A 22,081-nucleotide genomic window follows, 5' to 3' on the forward strand; every position below is an offset into this window, starting at 1 on the left:
CAAGCCTATAGGCATACGTCTGCTATATACATTTTCTTACTGCAAAGATTACTTTCCATTCTTCACTTTTTCCAGCTGACTGTAGTGATTTCTTTGAGGAGCTGAGGTTGAGTATCATGCTATTCTGACTTTTGCTATGTCCTCATCAGGAAAGGAGCCTTGGCACCAAACTTGATGTTTTTTGGTGCTATGTGTTTGAGACATTTGTATTCATCCAAGCTTTTCATTTTTTTATTTTCTAAAGTATTTTTTGAAAAACCTTAAGCTTTTAAAATAATGGCTGCTATAATATATTATATTGAGAATAATATTGTAAGTAATGTTTTATCTGATTGTGGTATTTTAACCCTCTAATCCATCTAACTGCATATTATCTATCTATTTCATTTATCTTCATCTATATCTTTATTTCATTTTTTAAAATGTTGAACTACAAGCCATCTTGAGAACACATTGGCTGAAGGAGCCGAATATTAAATAGAAATAGCCGAGTCACACCAATGTTTGTGTAAGTTGACTCTACTTTGTCATCTTGAAATAAAGTTAGAAATAGTTTAAGGCTACTAAAAATAAATTGCCACATATTCTGCTTCTCCCTGTCATGTATAAAACTTATCCCTATGCTGTCTTCCGTCTTATTCATATATTTTTCATTGAAAACTAATTGCCAATTGGATAGAGCTATTTTCTTTTCCAAGCTCAGTTTCACATATGGTATTATGAAATATTAAGTCCTTTAGAGCTCCTTTCTACAATAATACAGCCATAAGCACCATTAAGTATTAAATAACAAAGGTCTGCCTCTTCTTGTCCAACTGTCTTGGAGTGAGAGGTACTTTGTGGAAGAAGAAATTGTGGAAATGATGAGAAAAAGGGAGAAAATTGTAGGGCTGCCCCTAAATTTTGCAGGACAAAAAAGTTTGGCCAAAAAAGACATAGTCATTCAATCTATGTCTTTCAAACAAAATAAAGTCCAAATTAGAGGATAAGGAAGAGCTGTTTTCAACCCTGGCTGCTAGTCAGAAAGGTAGGCCCTGCCCCCTTTAGGCCCCGCCCACTTCATCTCCTAGTAACCGCCTCTGCCACAATGGTGCCGGGGGACAGCCAGGGTTCAGTTAAGCCTCTTCCACACTGCCTATAAAATACAGATTATCTGATTTGAACTGGATTATATGGCAATGTAGACCCAAGGCCCTTCCACACAGCTATATAACCCAGAATATAATAATAATAATAATAATAATAATAATAATAATAATAATAATAATACTTTATTTTTCTACCCCGCCAACATCTCCCGGCAGGGACTCGGGGCAGCTACATGGGTCAGAAGCCCGAAATACAAAACAATAAATCAGTTAAAACACATTAAAATACAAAGACAGTTAAAACCAGCAGTTATACAAACAGTTACCTTAACCAAAACAATACAGTAAATCAAAAAAACTCAATTAACATATAAATCAGTTAAAAATAAAAACAGTCAAAATAAAGTAAGATAAAATGGGCCACCAGGTTGGTGGAGGGGATGGCATGACAGGACTACCTAAACTAAAGTGCAATGACATAGTTCTAAAGTGCTTTGGGTCAAAGGACAAAGTGTAAACATTCCAGGACCTAAGGGGAGGGAGACGGTGCAAACAGGTCCCTTTTCTGACTTTTAGACAAGGAGACTCAGAATGCCAAGGAACATAATCCACTATCTGCTCTTAACTGGATTATCTTGAGTCCACACTGCCATTTAATCCAGTTCAGTGTGGATTTTATACAGTTGTGTAGAAGAGGCCTCATATAATACAGTTCAAAGCAGAGGATATAAGATTATAAATATAATATATAAAAATTACTGTGGTATAATAAAACAGAACAATATAATCTCTAAAATCAGGACAGTAAATAAAGAGCAACACTCTGAAAACAGGGACATTCCAGACAGGAAACACCCAGTGCTAGCTAACACCTCCCAACAAAGGATTCCCCCAGGCAGGAAGCAGCCAGGCTTTGAAGCTTCAAGGTAATTAAATGCTAATCAAGGTGTCAGCTCACTACAGCCGCTCCTGAATGAACACACGAGACTCTCTGTGATATCACCAGAAACTTTACTGCAGGAAACATAAACATCAGAAAAGCCAAGAATGGGAGGCTCCGGCCAACCATCCTTTATATACCCTCCCCCTCATTTGAAAAGTCTCTTCCCGCTCAGCAAAACCCCGCGCAGATTCCCCGCCAAGTCCAGCAGCAGTTTCTTCTCCGAGTCCTGAGACGCAGGTGTCTTATCAATGTCAGTGACCCTGAAACTCAGAGCCAATACAGGCTCTAGTAGCAGGGTTCTGACATGGCGTCCTCCTCCCCTTCGTCCTGGAAGGAAAAGATTTAACACAACTATTGTTCTCCGCTGTCCAGAGTTCCTTTATACTTTTTTAACAGGCTGCAATGGAATACCGGGTGTACCTTTCCTAGGTCCTTGGGTAGCCTCAGCTGATAGGTCACTTTGTTTATTCTTTTCGCCACCCTGAACGGCCCTATATAGCGTGGAGCCAATTTCTTAGATGGGAACCCCAATTTCAGGTTTTTTGTGCTCAGCCAAACCAGATCTCCTTCGCCCAATTTGTCCCCCTCTCGGCGCCTACGATCTGCAAAGAGCTTGTACTTCTTTTGCGTTTCCCGCAATGCCTCCACCACGTTCTGCCACCCTTGCTTAATTTTAGCCGGCCATTCCTTGTCGGTCTGGCCCTCTCCTTCCTTCCACTCGGGTAGCCTGGGGAAAGGTGCCACCTCCTGTCCGTATACTATTTTGAATGGGGCACGACCTGTGGCCGAATGTACGGCCCCGTTAAATGCCATCTCAGCAAACGGCAGAAGGTCTGACCAATCGTCCTGTCTATAATTGGTGTACATCCTCAAGAATTGGCACAGTGTTTGTTGGGTATGTTCGACCCCCCCGTTGGTCGCGGGATGAAAGGCCGAGCTCAGGTTCCTTTCTGCTCCTAACAGCTGTAAGAATTTTCCCCAAAATTTTGCAGTGAATTGGACTCCCCGGTCGCTAATTATTTTGTCGGGGCACCCATGTAGGCGATATACATGCTTTACATACAAATCCGCGAGCTTTTCAGCCGAGGGGAGTTTTGGCAGGGCCACAAAGTGCGCCTGTTTTGAGAATAGGTCCAATATTGTCCAAATGTATCTGTGGCCTCTGCTGAGGGGTAGTTCGCCTACAAAATCCATTGCCACGCATTCCCATGGCCTCGTGGGCTCCACCACCTTCTGCAATAGCCCCTGGGGCTTCCCAGGTGGCGTTTTGCCCTCTGCACATAATTCACACTGCGTGACGTACCCCCTGGCGTCTTTCCTCATTCCGGGCCACCAGCATTGTTTGGCCAACAGTTTAATAGTCCTGGTAGGGCCTAGATGACCTGCATCCTTGTTATCGTGGCATTTCCTTAACATTTCTTGTCTCAAACATTCAGGAATATACAATTTCTTATTAACAAACACCAAATCCCCACACAGTTCTCCCTGTTCTTTGTTCGTTTGTAACCATTCGTCCATTCCATATGCTCGCTTCAACTCTTCCTCCCATATTTCTCCTCCCCCCGTGGAAATGGCAGTACGTTTGTTTTCTTTGGCCGCTTGTGCTCGAGTCAGTACTGCCAGGCCCCATTGCTTATCTAGGAAAAGGCTCCCCTCAGATTCCTGAATTCCTCCCCCGTGCTGAGGCATCCGAGAGAGAGCGTCAGCGAGTATGTTGTGTTTCCCCTGGAAGAACTTGAGTCTGAAATCAAAACGGCTGAAATATTGGGCCCATCTAATCTGCTTCGCTGATAGTTTGCGAGGGGATCTCAGATATTGTAAATTTTTATGATCAGACCACACCTCAAACAGTATTCCACTCCCTTCCAGAAAGTGTCTCCAGCACTCTAGTGCTTTCAGAATCGCTAAGGCTTCCCTCTACCAAATCGGCCAGTTTTTTTCTGTATCGCTAAACTTTTTCGACATATAGCCACATGGCTTCAGGTTCCCCCCCTCGTCTTTCTGCAGCAGGACTGCCCCATATGCCCGGTCTGACGCATCGCAATGTATTACAAAGGTCTTAGACATATCAGGGTGCTGTAGGACAGGCTCCTCAGTAAAACGCTTTTTTAGGGCTTCGAAAGCTTCCTGGCATTCTATTGTCCAGGTCAGTTTGGCCCCAGGGGCCTTCACTTTGGCTGTTTCTCCCCTGCCTTTAGTCTTTAACAAATCAGTTAATGGCAAAGTGAGGCGCGCAAAGTCCTTGATAAATGTTCTATAGAAGTTTGCGAGCCCCAGGAAGGATTGCAGCTGCTTCCGTGTTCTGGGGGCTTCCCACCCCCTTGCATCTTCCACCTTCGCAGGGTCCATCGCCACTCCCTGGGATGAAATCCTATACCCCAGAAAGTCTATCTGGTCTTTATTGAACTCACACTTGGCAAGTTTCGCATACAGCTTCGCTTCCCTCAACTTTTGTAGGACTTCCCTGACTAGTTCTACATGTTGCTCCTTGGTGCGAGACATTATCAATATATCATCAAAAAAATGAAAACTCCCTTGTACAATAATGGATGCAACACTTCGTTGATTAATTGCATGAACGCGGCCCCTCCCCCGCATAAACCGAATGGGAGCACACAATAATTGAATAATCCGAAGGCGCAGGAGAAGGCCGTCTTCCACCTGTCCTCTGGGTTGATCTGCAATTTATGGTAAGCCTCAATTAAATCCAATTTAGTGAATATCTGTCCCTCCGATAACTGGGCGATCAAGTCCTTCACTAAGGGTAGAGGGTATTTATTTACAGTACTGATTGCATTCAGGCCTCTGTAGTCAATGCAGAGCCTCAGCGTTTGGTCCTTTTTCCGCCTAAACAACACAGGTGCCCCTAAAGGGGAATTCGAAGGTTCTATGAAACCCCTCGCTAGGTTTTTATCAATGTACTTTCTCAGTTCCTCCTTTTCCCTAGCCGACATCGGGTATATCTTTGCCTTGGGAAGCTCTGCTCCTGGGACTAGCTCTATTTTCACTTCGACCCTCCGCTTCGGTGGGAAATTGTCTGCTTCCTTCTCGTCAAACACGTCCACAAAATCACGATACTCTGGGGGTAATTTATCTGCCAGTTCTGCTATTCTGATAGAGTCTTCCTCCCCCCTTTTTCCCGCTCCCTCTCGACTTCCTGGCTCCCTTCTTCCAAACTCATCCCGAAAATCATGCTCTTATCCTCCCAGTTGATTTGCGGGTTGGCCTGCCCCAGCCACGGCATGCCTAGTATAACATTATAGTTGGCTATTTGTGATATCACAAATGACACCTTTCCTTCCCAACTCCCTATCTTACACTTTACATCTTCGGCACTGTGCCTAGCTAACGATCCTGATGCTGTGGATCCGTCCAACTGGGAAAATGCTATTGGGGATTCTAGGCTTGTTCTTTCGCATCCCAATCCCCCGGCTAATTCAGGGGAAATGATGTTCCTGGAACATCCACAATCCACAAACGCTTTGCAGGTTGCTTGTTTGCTGCCATTTTCAAGCTGAATGGGGACCACTATCATAGCTTTGTCCTGACTTACCAACCCCCCCGAATGGTGCCTCATCGGTGGTTCTTCCTCGGCGCGTTTTCCTGCCACGGCTCTTGGTTTGGGCGGGCCTCCGCCTTCCCCTTTTCTCTGCCAGCACTCGGCAGCCCTGTGGCCCAACCGGCCGCACACGAAGCAGCCACTCCTGCTGGCGCTCACGTTCCCTCTCGGCTCCACTCTCCTCCCGGTTGGGGTTGATCCCTCCTTCCGGCTCCCCTCTTTCATCTGCGGCCGTTGCTGTAGCCCTCCTCGGTGCCTCCTCGCCTGGGCCAGCGATGTCTCGACGCGCCCCGCCAACTGAATCCATCCGTGCAGTGTGTCAGGCTCATCACGGTGCACAGCCCAGGAGAGGATCTCCCGGCTGAGCCCCTCTTTGAAGAGTTCCATCTTTGTCACTGCAGACCATTCCGGCACCTTTTCGGCGAGGCATTGGAATTCCTCCGCATACTCAGATACCGACCTCTGCCCCTGGGAGATGGTCTTCAACTTCTCCCTCGCCCGGATCTGCTCCAATGGATCTCGGAAACGGGTCTCCAGGGCCCCCATAAAGCGTTGGACTGACCCCAGACATGGGTCGCGCCACGCGTGCAGCTGAACGTACCAGCTAGCCGCTCCCCTCTTCAACACTGCACCAATGGCCCGGATCCGGCTGGATTCCGTTCTAAAAGTGTGAGCATTGTCCTCCATATAGCCCCTCACCGTGGTAAGGAAAAAATCCAGTTCAGAGGACTCTCCCCCAAACTCGATCCTTAGTTACTCTCGTCTCGGTAGGGGTCCCTGTGGCGGCAATCCCCAATCTTCCGCCCGTTGCAAGCCCCCTTGCGGACCAGTGGGCCCCGCTGCTGTTTCTCTTGGCCCTGTGCCACGCCCGGCATTCGCCAGGGGCACTAGGGTCTCAGCTGGGAGCGTAGCCGGGATTCTCGGAGGCTTTTCCCCTTCGTCGTCACTCTCCTCCACCCGCGTCAGGCTTGTTTGGGTCTTGGGCCGGGCGCCGGGCTCCTTTCGCATTTCCCTTCCCTTCGGTGCTGGGAGGTCTGCAAAGCCCTGGCTGCTTCCCACGCTCATGTCCCACATTGAGCCAGCCCGAAGTTCCCTTCCTCTCTCTGGCTCCGCCAAAAACACCAGGCGCTCCATCGCCCTCGACATTACTGCCAGGGTGGTCTCCATCGCCGACATCCTCTCCTCCAGAAACACCATCCTTTGTGGGGCTGGGGAAGGTAAATCTTCCTCTCCTCCGGTGCTGTCTCCCTGCACCACTCCACGCCTCTGGGTTACCCCATTCAGCTGGGCATAAGCGGTGGATGACGCCAGGGCCGCCAGCTGGTGGAACTCAGCGTCCGGCTCGGGAGTGGCCCTTCCCGACCTTCCTCCTCCTGCGCCCAAGAGCTCTTCATCCTCCACTTGCATGTTGCACCTCACCGCTACAGCGGGATGGTGTCCGAATTCTTGGCTTAGTGTCAGCTCACTACAGCCACTCCTGAATGAACACACGAGACTCTCTGTGATATCACCAGAAACTTTACTGCAGGAAACATAAACATCAGAAAAGCCAAGAATGGGAGGCTCCAGCCAACCATCCTTTATATACCCTCCCCCTCATTTGAAAAGTCTCTTCCCGCTCAGCAAAACCCCGCACAGATTCCCCGCCAAGTCCAGCAGCCGTTTCTTCTCCGAGTCCTGAGACGCAGGGGTCTTATCAATGTCAGTGACCCTGAAACTCAGAGCCACATACAGGCTCTAGTAGCAGGGTTCTGACACAAGGTGGTTAATTTCAGCATTCATACCTGCCACACTGAGACTATTAATTGCTATTCAACCTGGCCAACCAAGGATTCCTCAAAGTAGAAAGCGGTCAGGCTTGCAAACAGCAAGGCTATTCAGTGTTGTTCATCCTGACCAACCAAGATTTCCCCTAAGTATAAAACCCTCAGACTTTGAAGCCATGAGGCTACTCCATCCCATTCAACCTGGCTTAGCATGGATGCCCTATGTAGAAAGCAACCAGGCTTTTAACCTGCAAGACTATTCAGTGCAATTCAAGCTGGCCAAATAATGATTCCCCTACTAAGGAAGTAGCCAGGCTTCAAAGAGGCTCTTTGATTAAAGGTGCTACTCCAGCTCACCAAACAAGGATTCCCCTAAGTATAACACAGACAGGCATTGAAGTTGCAAAGCTATTCAGTGCAATTCAACCAGATGAACAAATGATTAGCCTTGGTAGAAGGCAGCCAGGCTTTGAAGCAATGATACTTCTATGTACTATTGAAGCTGACCAACCAAAGATTCTCCTAGGTAGCAAGCAGTCAGGCTTTGAAGCAGCGAGGCTATTCATTGCAATTCTAGCAGCCCAAAAAACCATTCCCCTAGAACACAAGTACCCAGGCTTCCAAGTAGCAAGCCCATTGTATTCCAGCTCATCAAACAAGGATTCTCATAAATGGCCAGGTTTCGAGGCTGCAAGGCTATTCACTGCTATTACACCTGGTCAACAAAGCATTCCCATAAGCCACAGCAACACGTGGCCAGACACCACTAATATACATATATTTGGCATTTTACCTGGCATATGATGAAATAATGTAGATCATCAAATTGGAGAAGGAGGGAAAATGCATTTCAATACAAACAGTATTTCTTTGTGATGTAGAAAGTCCAACTGGAGTGAGTGGTTTCTTTTGCATTGTGGACTTTGTTTAGCCTTGATTCTTATCTATGGCAGATTCTAAAAATTTGAGTAATATGAGATGAAAGGTGAGGAGAGTTGCACATGAAATATTCTTTGCCACAGGATGGTGTACATTGGTGTGGTAGTATATGATTGAGAACAAAACAAGAAATTATATTTGTATTAGTGAACATTTGTTGTTAATTTAGAAAAAACTTACTTGAATTATCATTCATTTTTAGAAAGTAAGCTCAACCTCTGAGTTAGCAAGAACACCACCACTACCAACAAAAATAAAGATCATCTTCTTAAAGTTTTTGGCTGCAATCCTGTATGGACCAATCTAGGATATCAATGAAATATAATGGTTGCAGTCATCAAGTATAAAATGGTGGTGTTCAAAGTTTTCCAGACTTCAAATGCCACAAGTTCCTATGATGCTTCTTCATGGCAGGGGATTGAACTGGAAGGCACTTTGGTCTTTTCCCACTCTATGATTCTATCCTCCTTTCCTTTTTTCCAAAGAGGGAACTCTTGACATATCCTAAGAACTTGATTTTCCACCCTACCACATGGAGCCACTTCCATAAGTAATATATGAACTGCTGTCCCTTACATTAGCCTTTTCCACCATAATTTTTTAAACTTAAATGAAAGCAGCTCTGATTTACACCTGAATAAATTAACTCAGAACTTGTTCCCCTAATACACGAGGGTGAATATAATGGCATTCATTATAATATTCAGCCATGTTTTATTTAAATGTGTTCAAGTTTTTAATGTTTCAACAGGACCTGTGTGGTTGAGACACTAAAAATTATGTTCTTATTCATTTGAAACTAGGCTTGCAAATGGCCTTGTAATTTGGTTCACCAAGCTTGCACAGTATTACAGTACTGAGTCTCCATTGCTACATGTCATGTAGGCACACAACAGTCTTGCTGCAATCTTCCTCTTTCTCCTCTTTATTCTTCCTTGCTGCCAATTCATGCCAAGAACTATAAAATCCCATGAGTCATCAGTAATATAGAAGCCTGCCTTATGAAGAGGCAGTTTATCTAGCTCAAAATCCCCTACAATGAGTATACTGAAAGTTTAGTAGTGATCTGAGTACTGTATATATAAAATTAGCACGCACCAGGGAATAACGAGCAATCTTTCTAATATGCACTTTTTTTACTCTGCTCAGGAACTAGAAGAGTATCAAAAGGAAAACACAATTTCCCCGGAAAGCATTAGGAGAACAGTTGTACATCTTGATTATAGGAGGTATATAAACCACCATTTAGATTTAATCTTGCACAGGACCCCAAAGATCTACTAATATACAGTGTCCCCTCACTTTTCACAGGGGTTAGGTTCCAGGCCTGCCTGGAAAAAGTGGAAAACCGTGATATAGCAGCACTATATTTATTTCAATAAATATAGCCTCCCTCCCTCCCTCTTTTCCTCTTTAAACATACTGTTCTGTCTTCCTTGTTGTTCCTGGGGCGATGAGGTGCAGGCAGGGCCTACTGGCACTGCCTGCAGGCGGCTGAGGAGGAAGCTCGGGCCAGGTCACATGACTCAAACTGGGCCCTTTTGTGCCTGCAAAGGGAGGGCGGGCTGGATGAAAAAATCCGTGATACAGCGAATCTGCGGAACCCGAACTGTGGATTAGCGAGGGAGCACTGTATATCAAGAAGGACTATAGAAAAAGTGAATTCAATGTTGGAAAGGTTCCCATAAGCTACATTCCTGTTGCAAAAGGGAAAGACACAAAACACAAAATTACAACAACAACATAGTCCATTTTAGCTCAAAGCTTTTACTGTCTGTAACCTAGGAGAGACATTTACTGTATAAGAATGGGTGGAAACGATATATACAATTTCATCTGAAAGCAGAAAACATTTCTGCTTGAAAAGCAGAAAGTTAATAAACCACACCTTTATATTAATCCTGCACAAGTGTGACCATCAAAACCACAACATGAAGTTTTCAATGTAGGGAGGGGGTATGGCTATCTGGGGAATCATAGAATAATAGAGTTGGAAGAAACCTCAGTCCAACCCCTTGCCAAGAAGCAGGAAATCCCAGGCTGACTCTACACTGTAAAATTAATGCAGTTTGACTGCACTTCAGATGCCATGACTCAATGATTGGAATCATGGGAGTGAGACATCAGCACTCTTGGCAGATAAATCTAAATGTTTTGTAAAATTGCTACTTACGATTCCCTAGAACTGAGAATTAGCAGTTAGATTAGTGCCAAACTGCATTAATTCTACATTGTAGATGCACCCACAGAGGCCTTGGATACCAAGGTTTGCCCCCCAGATTCACCCCTGCACTACAGAAATTCCATGATTCTCCTTGTGGATGATGTTTGAAACTTTCCAGGAGAAAAAACAAGTGTATTGCCAGTTTGCACACATTACATAATTGGAATAAACACTCACCCCCCCTTCTGATTTGAGTCTTGGTACACTAGTTCAGTGAGGGTTTGTAGTGGGCCACTTGATTACCTTCCAATATTTTACAGATGAAAGAAAACTGGGGAACATATGGCCAATGAATATCAGGGTGTGGTCAAGATGAAAATTATTGGTGAGGAAGAAGAGGCAAAGCAGACTTTACAACAAGGCTATACGCATGATCTCATCACACAGAACTTTTTCAGCATCCTAGGATGCTTCACCACCAGTCTAGTGATGAATGGGCACCATGCCCATCACACAACATCGCTGGACGTTCAGCAGAGGCCCCATCCATAATTGGATTGGAAGTATTGTACAAAGCTTCCCTCGCAACATGGGCGCCTTCTCCAATGGAGTCAGCATTGATCTGCACCACTTCAGTGATGCTTCCTTTGTGTAATGGGAGAAACAGTGCCACAAGAAAGAGGTGCACAGGGTTACAGAGTCGCCCCGCATCCCTGCAATTTCACCACGGAGGCTGCTGAAACAGCACGGGGGGGGAGCCCCCCATGTGATAAGGTCATATGTCTGCTCTTTTAATTTGGTGAGTTAATTATGGGAAAACTAGTTTTGCACTTTAAACTCAGTTCACAGCAGCCAAGGACAAAGGGGAAAGTGTCCAGATGAGAGAGAAACTAGAACATTTTAAAAGCATCTGGAAAAATGGGACAATATTAGATCAATTAGGAATGTTCCTTCCAAATTAGGACAGCTGAAGGTTATCGCCTACCACCTCATCACATTGGGGCAAATTTTCTTTACAGCACTTTGGGGATGGGGCATACCGAGCACCAATACATGATGCCAGGCAGGCCCCACCCCATTTACACTCCAAGTGCCAAAAAAGCATTGCAAGATGCTTCCTTATCAATGACAGAGAGGTAAGTGGGTTTTGGGTAACTCCAACAGAGCTACCCGCATTTTGGGGCCCTTTTCCTTGTCCTGTTGTCCCTGAGGGAGGGAGGACATGGACATCTAGGATGTGTAAAGAAGTCCCTGGTCAATGAGTTAACACATATTTGCAATAATTCATTTGCTAATCCTGTTAATAAATTCATGAAGCTCTCTGTACTTTTGATTCTATCTGTCACTCTCTCTATTCTCTATGAAAAAAGAGAAAAGAATCAAAACTGCTAGGAGGATGAGCTGGAAAGCAAATCAGAATGATTCCTCAACCAGAGAAAACTACTGCATCTAAATTGCGCATTAACTGGGATATGTTGCATGCAAAAGAATGCGAACTCCTACTATTTCAGGTGTCTTTCTTCTCATAATCCTTCAGACAATTATGAATTTGTCCTTGTCTCTGAACTTTCAGCACTTCCTCATTTCCTTTTGCAAGGAAGCTGTGTAAATTATCAAACCAATAAGGAACCAGGCAGTGTGGAATGAGTCAGAAGTGGAGTGGGAAATTGCTGTTAATTGGAGCAGTTAAAATGACACAGTGGTGGTGTATTTCAGCAGAGGATTTGACCAATGTACTTGGAAATGCTAGTGTGCCTTTTGCTGACTAAAGTTAAACCATGTGTAAAGAACATGGTCAGGAGTTTTAATGAGATCCTACTCTTTTATAGCTTTTCTTTTCTTTGAACATCTTGACCTAGATGGTCTCAATTAATACATTAATTGGACTTTGCAACACATACACACATAGAAGTAAACAAGTTGAAAGCATACCTCCTTCTTGTTCTAAGATAATCAAAAGCTCTTCTTGAATACCCTGAGAAAGCAGAACTTTTAATATTGTCTCTAGACCCACCTTCCAGTCAAGCTACTATTGGTGAGGAATGTAAATCTGCAGTTTGGTTTCAGTTTTCTTGGCTCAGTGATTTCTTCAGGCAATCCTTTTTAATGGACAGTCCTAACATCTCAGTGTCTGCCAGTGTGGTTTGTTATTCTCATCAATTAAATCACAAGATTACAGTAACATGGAAAAGTTAAGGAAGCAGTGATGGGCAACAACAATGGCAAAAAAAAACTTATTATGGAAGAGGTAAGCTAAAGAGCCCAGCTAGCATGGATGTTAGTAGACGCAGTCCTTGTGAATTATTGGCTTGGTTTGATCCTTTGTCACTTTGAATTATGTAATATAATTTTAATTCATAGGTTTAGGGAGGAATAGAAAGGTAAATGCCTCATAGCAGACCTTTAATCATTTGTTTGTATCTATTTTATATCTTGATTTAGGCCTGCGAGGTAGATTAATATAAGTGCTCAGCAGCAAGGACTCTTTTTCCCACATAAGTCCTGTGCTTGTACTTTGTGGGATGCATGAAACTTTGGGAATCAGAATATGTGTTGGATTCAATATAAAAAGGAGTATTGTTTCTGACTTTTATGGTTTTAGAAAGTGTAGATAAATCTGCACACCAATTAAACTTTTCAATTGGTGTTTGCAATATTTTTATAGGTGAGGCTCTGAAGAATTAAAGGAAGCTGTACACAAAGATACCAAGTCCAACTGATGTCCGAAATCTTGATGTCCATTCCCGGTGTGCCGAGCTTTGATATATTCCAATTGAAGACATGTAGAATTTCGAGGCCAGAGTTATAGATCACTTTATTGCCCTGCTTGACCAAAGAAAGATGTCAGGGGAATTCTCCCAGATCTGACATACCTCACATTCACAGGCATGGGCATTTTATAGACATTTGTAAACAGCAGATATAGTTTTGATTGGTACAGATTACAATCTGTAGTTTCATTGGTTCAAAGTATAATTATTGGCACTGTGTTTACAGTTTGTGATTGGTGTTTGTGATTCCTGTATGGCAGGAAATCTAATAAAGGTTCCTTATTGGCAGAATTCTGTCTTCTGTATCCACGCTGTCCCTTTCTGCCCACGGGAGTGCATTAGAATAGGAAGTTATTACATTAGGGGGAACAATGTTTGCTGGTTGATATCAGAGGTGGGAAGGGGAAGGTTTCTTGATTAAATATTAGATAATAATCCTTGGATGATGGACTTGGGAGTTCTTCATTGGAGAGGAATGCACCCTGATTATATCTGCATTCCAGTCTCCATCCTGAATCTGGGGCTTGGCCAAAGTTTCATTGTATGGTGAAAGGAAAGGGGGAAGCTGTCAGTGCTACTCAGGTAATTTTCCCACTTCTGAAGCCAAGCGGTATAACTAGAGGTGCAACTCTAAGTCAACTTGTAATGGAGGTTAACCATAGCAGAGGACCTAAAGATTCCTAAAAAGTATTTTTTTTCAAGTAAAAAAATAGAACATTTAAAAATCCATTGTTTTTCCTACTTTTTCAGGGATCCAGTGTCTCTAACCAGCATGAAAGTGGAGGAGGATGTATTATATAACTGTAGTGTTCTCAAGGAGTCATTTCACATTATATTGAAGCTATTTTCCCCCCAACAGAGTTTGATGCCTTTAACAGCTCGGTGACAGATAGAGATTCATCAGGTTTTAGTCATGGTAAGATCAACCAGCTGATTTTTTGTCTTTTAGCAATGAAACACAGAAGTAGTGTTAGAAAAGTGCCCTATGGAGCATTCCACAGTTTGTTTGCTATTTTCACTATGCTTTTCTTGCATTTGTTTCATTAGCTGTTGCTTGTCTGTAGTGAGTACAGCATGCAATTTTTAAACAATGATGAACAGAAAAGCCTTCCGGAACACACAGGTAAGCTTAAAAGTTGAAAGCAGGCTTGGTGAAAAGTAGATTACACATCACACTCATATAACCATCTCATTCCTATTCTGCAAGATTCTGATTCTTCATTGAACAATAATAGAAATGTCACAGTAAATGGACAGAATGAAAGTCCCATATTTTCTTTTTCTCTTTCTCTTGGCATAAACCACCTCCCCTATGACAACCTTGCTTCATGTCAGGATTGCTGAGACAAATCTGTCTGCCTAAGAAAATCACCCTGTGTGACTAGGCCTTGGATTCCTGCTCCCAGATGAGCCTAGGGGAGGACATCCAAGATCTTTGAGGCTGAAAATTGAATAGCAGCAAGGCGCTAATGCTCTCCACGCTCCTCTGCAGCACTGTGGAATGTTTCACAAAGCTTATGTGTAATTTTGCTTAGCCCATAAGCCACGAGAACAGGGATGCTGGCTTTAGTCAACATTTCTCTGCAGCTGTTGGAGCAAAACGGGGAAGAATCCGGGCTTTTAACAATTGCATTAGAAAGAAGTTACACCATGTCATCCCCCCCCCCCCACACACACACATATCAAGGTGATATTAAACATTTCCAGCATGCCAAGGTTAAATAGCTGATAAACTGTGCATGCAAGATATGGAGAGCAGGTTCTACTGTCTATCATGTTACCTTCCTTTCTTTCTTCATGATACCTCTGTGTCAACCAGCCTCTTTTAATGAGTATCTTTGTATGCAAATATTAGCAGGCGCTATGAAAGAATGGCTCTTAAAAGCTGCTTTTAATAGCACAAGAGTGCAACTATGGCAGTTCCTGGGCAGGTGGCAGAAATGCCTACCTCTTTTTTTAAGAAGTTAACTTTGGTTGTTTCTTACCCACATTTGATTTTTGCTATCACTTCTTTCTTTTTTATTTCTACCTCTGTTCACCTCGCTTGCCAAATTATACATTTGGCAAGTCTCCATTCATGTTTCATTATCGATGCAATTTTTTAAATTAAAAAATTGTACCACTGCATTACTAATGTAGAGAGGTGAGCTAATTCTGGTAACTACAACAGCTAAAAACAAGAATCAAAAGTCACATATGATCAATAAGATCCAAAAATAGGTGACAGCTTATCCAGTCATTCAAGGCTATCTTGGTCTAACATAAGGAAGAAGGGGACATCATGGTGTAATACTTTGAGATACAGCCTGGTGTAGTAATTTGAACATGGGGTTACAACTCTGGACACCACGGTCTGAATCCCTGAAAAGCCATGGAAACCCACTGGGTGACCTTGGACAATTCACATTCTTTTAGCCTCAGAGGAAGACAAAAATACATAGAATCACTTTATGGTCACCATAAAACAGAAATTACTTGAAGGCACACAACCACAATTTTTTTTGATGGGTCTTTATGCCTATATGAGCGCAGCAATTATTCCCTATGTGGTTTATGTTTTATTGTGAAATTATATAATTCTCATTTTCTGTAGTGGCATGAAACCCAAAATACAGTATGCTTTGACCGCTGTTCCTACCTAAATGTTGTGATAAATTTCATAATTCCAGAAATGTTCATGGAAATAAAATGAAGTACATATCAGCCTCTGGAGAATGTTGATATTTGTGAAAATAACACAAAGAAATCACATTTTAGAGCAAACATTGCTTGCAAAAAAACATGATAACAGGAAAAATGGTGCACAAAGTTTAAGATAAATATTTTATTGTGATATTATAATGTTTTCACTGTCAAAATTCAAAATACTTCAGAATCCAAATTTGTCTACATTAGTAATTGAGATAGTTGTATAAAATTATCTTCAGGCTATGTTGAAAGGTTCAATTGGAACATAAATCAATTTTGTGTTCAAATATTTCAATTTTTCTGTATATGGAAATGCAGGTATTCCAAAATCCCCCTCCCCCAAAAAAATTCAGATTCCAAAACACTTCTGGTTTCAGGCATTCTGGATAAAAGATACTCAACCTGTACTGTTGCAAATGCTTAATACAAAATGATACTATTATTTCAACTTGAGAAGTACCTAAACAACATGGGTACTCACCATCTTAAAGGAGAAATGCAAAAATAAATAAAACAAAATAAACTATCTATATATATAAATGAGTGATAGCATCATGGCGACCGACAAAACAACAAAACTACAGGCCCCCCAACCTCAAAATTTGACAACACAACCCATCATCCATGCCTCTAGGTTGATACAAAGAAAAATAAAATCCTAATTAGAGGGAAAGTAATAATTTATCCAATTGCTGCCAGTTAGAGGACTAATCTCTGCCCACTTGGTCTCCTAGCAACCTACTCAGCCCAGGGGCCAGGCAGACTTAGGCCTCAGGCCTCTTCCCCACTGCCTATAAGATACAGATTATATGATTTTAACTGGATTATATGGCAGTGTAGACTCAAGGCCTTTCCACACAGCTATATTACCCATTTATAATCTTATATTATCGGCTTGGCACTGGATTATCTTGAGTCCACACTACATATAATCCACTTTAGTGTGCATTTTATACAGCTGTGAAGAAGGGGCCTCATATAATCCAGTTCTAAGCAGATAATATAAAATTATCAATATACAGTAGAGTCTCACTTATCCAATATAAACAGGCCGGCAGGATAAGTGAATATGTTGGATAATAAGAAGGGATTCAGGAAAAGCCGATTAAACATCAAATTAGGTAATCGTTATACAAATTAAGCACCAAAACATCATATTATACAACAAATTTGACAGAAAAAGTAGTTCCATGCGCAGTAATGCTATGTAGTAATTACTGTACTGTATTTACAAATTTACCACTAAAATATCACAATGAATTTAAAACACTGACTACAAAAACATTGATTACGAAAAGGCAAACTGCGTTGGATAATCCAAAACATTGTATAAGCGAATGTTGGATAAGTGAGATTCTACTTTAATATGAAATAATTACTGTGATAGAATAATGCAGAACAATATAATCACCAAACCAGGACAGTAAATAAAGAGCAAGAGGGAAATTGGAAATTCCACAAAGGAAACAATCAGGGCCAGCTAACACCTCCCAAGAAAGGATTCTTCCAGAAAGGAAGCTGAGAAGGGAGTGAAGCACTGTGTATTACCAAAGTCATTATTATTAATATTATTATTATTATTATTGTTATTATTATTGTTGTTATTATTATTGTGTTGCGGTCAACCGTGAAAATGAATACAATCTGGCTCCAAGTATTCAAAAACACTAAAATCAGAAAATATAAAAATTAATGTGGTATAATAAAACAGAACAATACAATCTCTAAAATCACAACACTAAATAAAGAACAACACTCTGAAAACAGGGAAATTCCACACAGGAAACAATCAGGGCCAGCTAACACCTCCCAACAAAGTATTCCCATCATCAAAGTCTGGCAAATCTTCTGTTTTCTCATGGCCACAGACAGTCGAAGCACATAAAATATCGCAAAGAACACCACTCTGCAAACAAGGGAATTCCAGACAGGAAACAATCCAGGCCAGCTAACACCTCCCAACAAAAAAATCACTCAGGGAGGAAACAGCCAGGCCTTAAAGCTGCAAGGCCATTACATCCTAATCATTTTTCCTAATTGCAGCATTCATACTTGCCTCCAACAGATAAAAAAAAACAATCAGAAATATTGTATATTCACAACCTTTAGGAAATAATATCCCTTGATGGTGCAGCGTGTCAAAGCGCTGAGCTGCTGAACTTCTGGACCGAAAGGCCGCAGGTTTGAATTGGGGGACCAGAGTGAGCCCTCACTGTTAGCCCCAGAAGTTCAAAAACATGCAAATGTGAGTGCATCAATAGGTACTGCTCCGGCGGGAAGGTAACACCGCTCCATGCAGTCATCCCACATGACCTTGGAAGAGTCTACGGACAACGGCGGCTCTTCAGCTTAGAAATGGAGATGAGCACCAACCCCCAGAATCAGACATGACTGGACTTAATGTCAGGGGAAAACGTTTACCCTTTACCTTAACTACCACCAATTCCTCAATACTTTATTTCCCATACCACCATACTTCGCCACAGCAACACATGGCCGGGCACAGCTAGTGAGCTATACAAATGAAGATGCCAGGTGAAATAAAAGTTCACAGGTTTGCCTACCCTAGAGTACTTCCCATTTAGGAATGTAAAGAGTCCTTGAGGATGTTCCTCTCCTTGATAACAAAGACTGTTCAACACATTAATTTACCCCCACAACAAAATTAGAAACAGTTACAAGGTTCGCTTCCCTTTTTTAGCCCACATGCAAACACCCCTGCCTAGCAAAAAAAATCCCACCATGTTTGTGCAAATAGTACTTAGGTTTTGCTCAGGAAATAGTGCACAAAATACACTGGCTAGTATCCAGCATCTTATAGCTCCATATGTCTTGAGGGGATGTAGAGGCTGGTATTTTCTTCTGCCATTTTTCAGCAGCCCTGGGCTTACTATTTATCCCCTGCAAACCCCAGCAGACATTGAGTGGCTAGTAGCAAGTGGGGAGAATTGGAGAAGCATCTGACAATATCTCCAGAGTTAGATTCATTATGATCTTGTCTCCTGATATCTCCAGAAGGCTTTGGTGCATCTTAGTAGATTATGTTATTGGTTTTTGATACACCTATGATCTCCCTTGCTCTCCATCAGCTCCTGAATGTTCATAAGGTATAGTGTTTGAACTGTGGGGGGCGGAGAATGGAAAGAGGCATTTCAAGTTATGAAATAATCATGCTATGTTGTGCCATACAGGATTTCAGCCACTGTTTTCTGTGCCGAATGTTCATTTTTTTCACAGTGAAAGAGGTTTGCACAAAAGGCCACATTTCTAGAAAAATGATTTTCTAGGAAAGAATACTTCTGAAACATGGCCATAAAGCCCAGAAAACACACAACAACCCTGTGATTCCAGCCATGAAAGCCTTCAACAACAAAATTATTTTTCTTGAAAAGACAAATTGAGCAAAGATGGGTATCTCTGCTGCACTCTTTTCAATGTTCCATGGTCCATGACTCCTTCTTATTTATTATTATTTAACCCAGCTCTTGTACATGTATGGATAAGTATGCTACTAAGACTGGTAATTTCTCCTAAGCAGCTTGGCATTTCTATGCCAGTATGTATAATAATAATAATAATAATAATAATAATAATAATAATAATAATAATAATAATAATAATAATAACAACAACAACAACAATAATAATAATAATATTGTATGACACAGCAAACAAGATAGATATGCTGGATTTCGTATGAAAAAATCACAAGTCGAACACTTCCCAAGTGTCTAGGACTGTGTGATGTATTTTCGGATGATGAGTGCAGATCCCAGTAGGATGGCCTTTTGCAGTTGGCAGATCGTAATTTTGTCAATGTCTATTATTTCCAAATGCCGGCTGAGATCTTTTGGGACGGCACCCAATGTGCTGATCACCACCGGGACCACCTGTGCTGGTTTCTGCCAGAATCTTTGAAGTTCAATCTTGAGGTCCTGATAGCGGCTGAGTTTTTCCTGTTGTTTTTCGTCAATGCAACTGTCACCTAGGATGGCAACAGCAATGATCCAAACCTTTTTCTTTTCCACAACTGTGATGTCTGGTGTGTTGTGTTCCAGAACTTTGTCAGTCTGGATTCGGAAGTCCCACAGTATCTTTGTGTGCTCATTTTCCAATACTTTTGCAGGTTTGTGATCCCACCAGTTCTTTGCTGCTGGGAGGTGGTACTTGAGGCATAAGTTCCAATGAATCATTTTGGCCACATAGTTGTATTATTATTATTATTATTATTATTATTATTATTATTATTATTATTATTATTATTATTATATTTCTTACCTGCCTCTTCTCATGGCATAAGGTGGGTTACAGAATAATGAAAACACATAAACATTGTAAAAATACTACAAATACACATGTTAAAATGTATTTCTATAAAAGCTACATATTAAATTTTATTTCTATAAAATACATGTTAAAACACACCAAACAGAGATTAAATAAAGGTCACTCATTTAAAATTCATGCTTAAAAACTGGCAGGGTAGGACTGCCAGAAGAGATAGGCTTTTACATGTTTTTTAAATTCCAACAGCTCATTTAGTTGTCAGAGTTCTTCTGGCAGGTCATTCCACAGTCCTGGGGCAGCTGATGAAAAGATTCTCTGGGTGGTTGCTCCTTGAATTCTGGCAGGCAACCCCCCCCCCCCCCAAAGTCAACCTCAGTGTGCAGGGTGTATTGTACGGGATAAGGTGTCCTTTAGGTATAATGTTTTTTGTCTTTCTTCTGATCAAATGCTTTAGAAAAAAAAGTGTGAGAATGTGTCATCTTCCTTATGATTCCCTCTGGAATCATATTATCATTGCATTAGTTGCTTGATGACTAGGAAGGTGAAAAAAGAACTCCTCTCTGTGTTAATGGCCAGGCTAGCAGGAGAACCTTTCTTGCAAAAACATCTGACAGTAAGAGTCAGCATAGTGTCATGCTTTAAATGTTGCACTGTGATTCTGACTGGAGTTCAAGTGTGAATGAAGAAAACATATCTTCAGTGATGTGTAGCACTTCATTGATTTGTATGCCTGAAGCAAATTTACAACTGGTTGGATATAGTCTGGTACTTTATAGCCGTCTAGAAAGTTACAAACAACATTCTTTAAGGCTGTCCACACAACATGTTCTGCATGCTGTAGAAAACCATCAGAGTAGCTGTCCTTCATCACCTTCCTTTATCTTTGCATCAGTTATGCATGGAAACATCTACCACAAATAAATAAAAATGTCATTTTGCTTGTTCATTGCCTTAACAAAAATTTTCATTAACTCAAGTTTGATGTGTAAAGGAAGAAGAAATATCTTCTTTGAATCAACCAGTGGGTCATGTGCAACATTCTTCTGCCCTATAACCAATTTATTGCGGGGAGGCCAGTCTTTTCTAATATAATGCATATCTCTTGCTCAACTATCCCACTCGCAAAGGAAACAGCAATGCTTCGTGTAACCAAGCTGTAGACCCAGTAGAATTGCAACTACCTTAAGATCACAACAGAAATTTCAGTTGTGCTTCAAGTATTGAAGGCAGTTCAGCAGAAGTTGCATGTTCTTATTTGATTCCTTCATATGAACAGCATGCCTGACCGGTATAGAAGAGTAGATATTGCCATTGCACAATAAAACAGCCTTCAAATGTAAGTATCTGTAAGGAGGGCTTTGATTGTGATTTTCATGCATGGCAGGGGGTTGGACTAGATGCCCCACATGGTCTCTTCCAGATCTAGGATTCTGATTAATGAGTCAATAAACAATCACCATTCTGTTGGGTTGTGGTTACATTTGAGAACAAAAAACAATCCATTAATGTCACAGCAAAAGGTCAGACTGTCAGCTTAGCTAAAATATTTTGTCAAATCTTCATCACAGTGGATAAATTTTTATATTTTAGACCACATGTCAAAAGATTCCATCCTTGCAGCCTTGATCCAAGCAGCTCAGCCTGACTCTTCGATAAACCCAAATCTCTGACCATATCATTCAGCTCTGTCTGACATATTAAATGAGGATCACTGCATGTTGAAGGCACAAAGTAAGGATCAGCATCAGCTTCCATCTGCATCTTATTGCCATCATTGCCTTCCTCCTCCTCCTTTTGTGTCCATACTAGTTTTTACATGATCAGAAATGTTTTTGTGGTATTTTAACAGACTGAGACTCTGCTACATGTTACATAA

Source organism: Anolis carolinensis, chromosome 2, assembly GCF_035594765.1.
Source record: "Anolis carolinensis isolate JA03-04 chromosome 2, rAnoCar3.1.pri, whole genome shotgun sequence".
In the NCBI taxonomy this organism is placed as follows: Eukaryota; Metazoa; Chordata; class Lepidosauria; order Squamata; family Dactyloidae; genus Anolis; species Anolis carolinensis.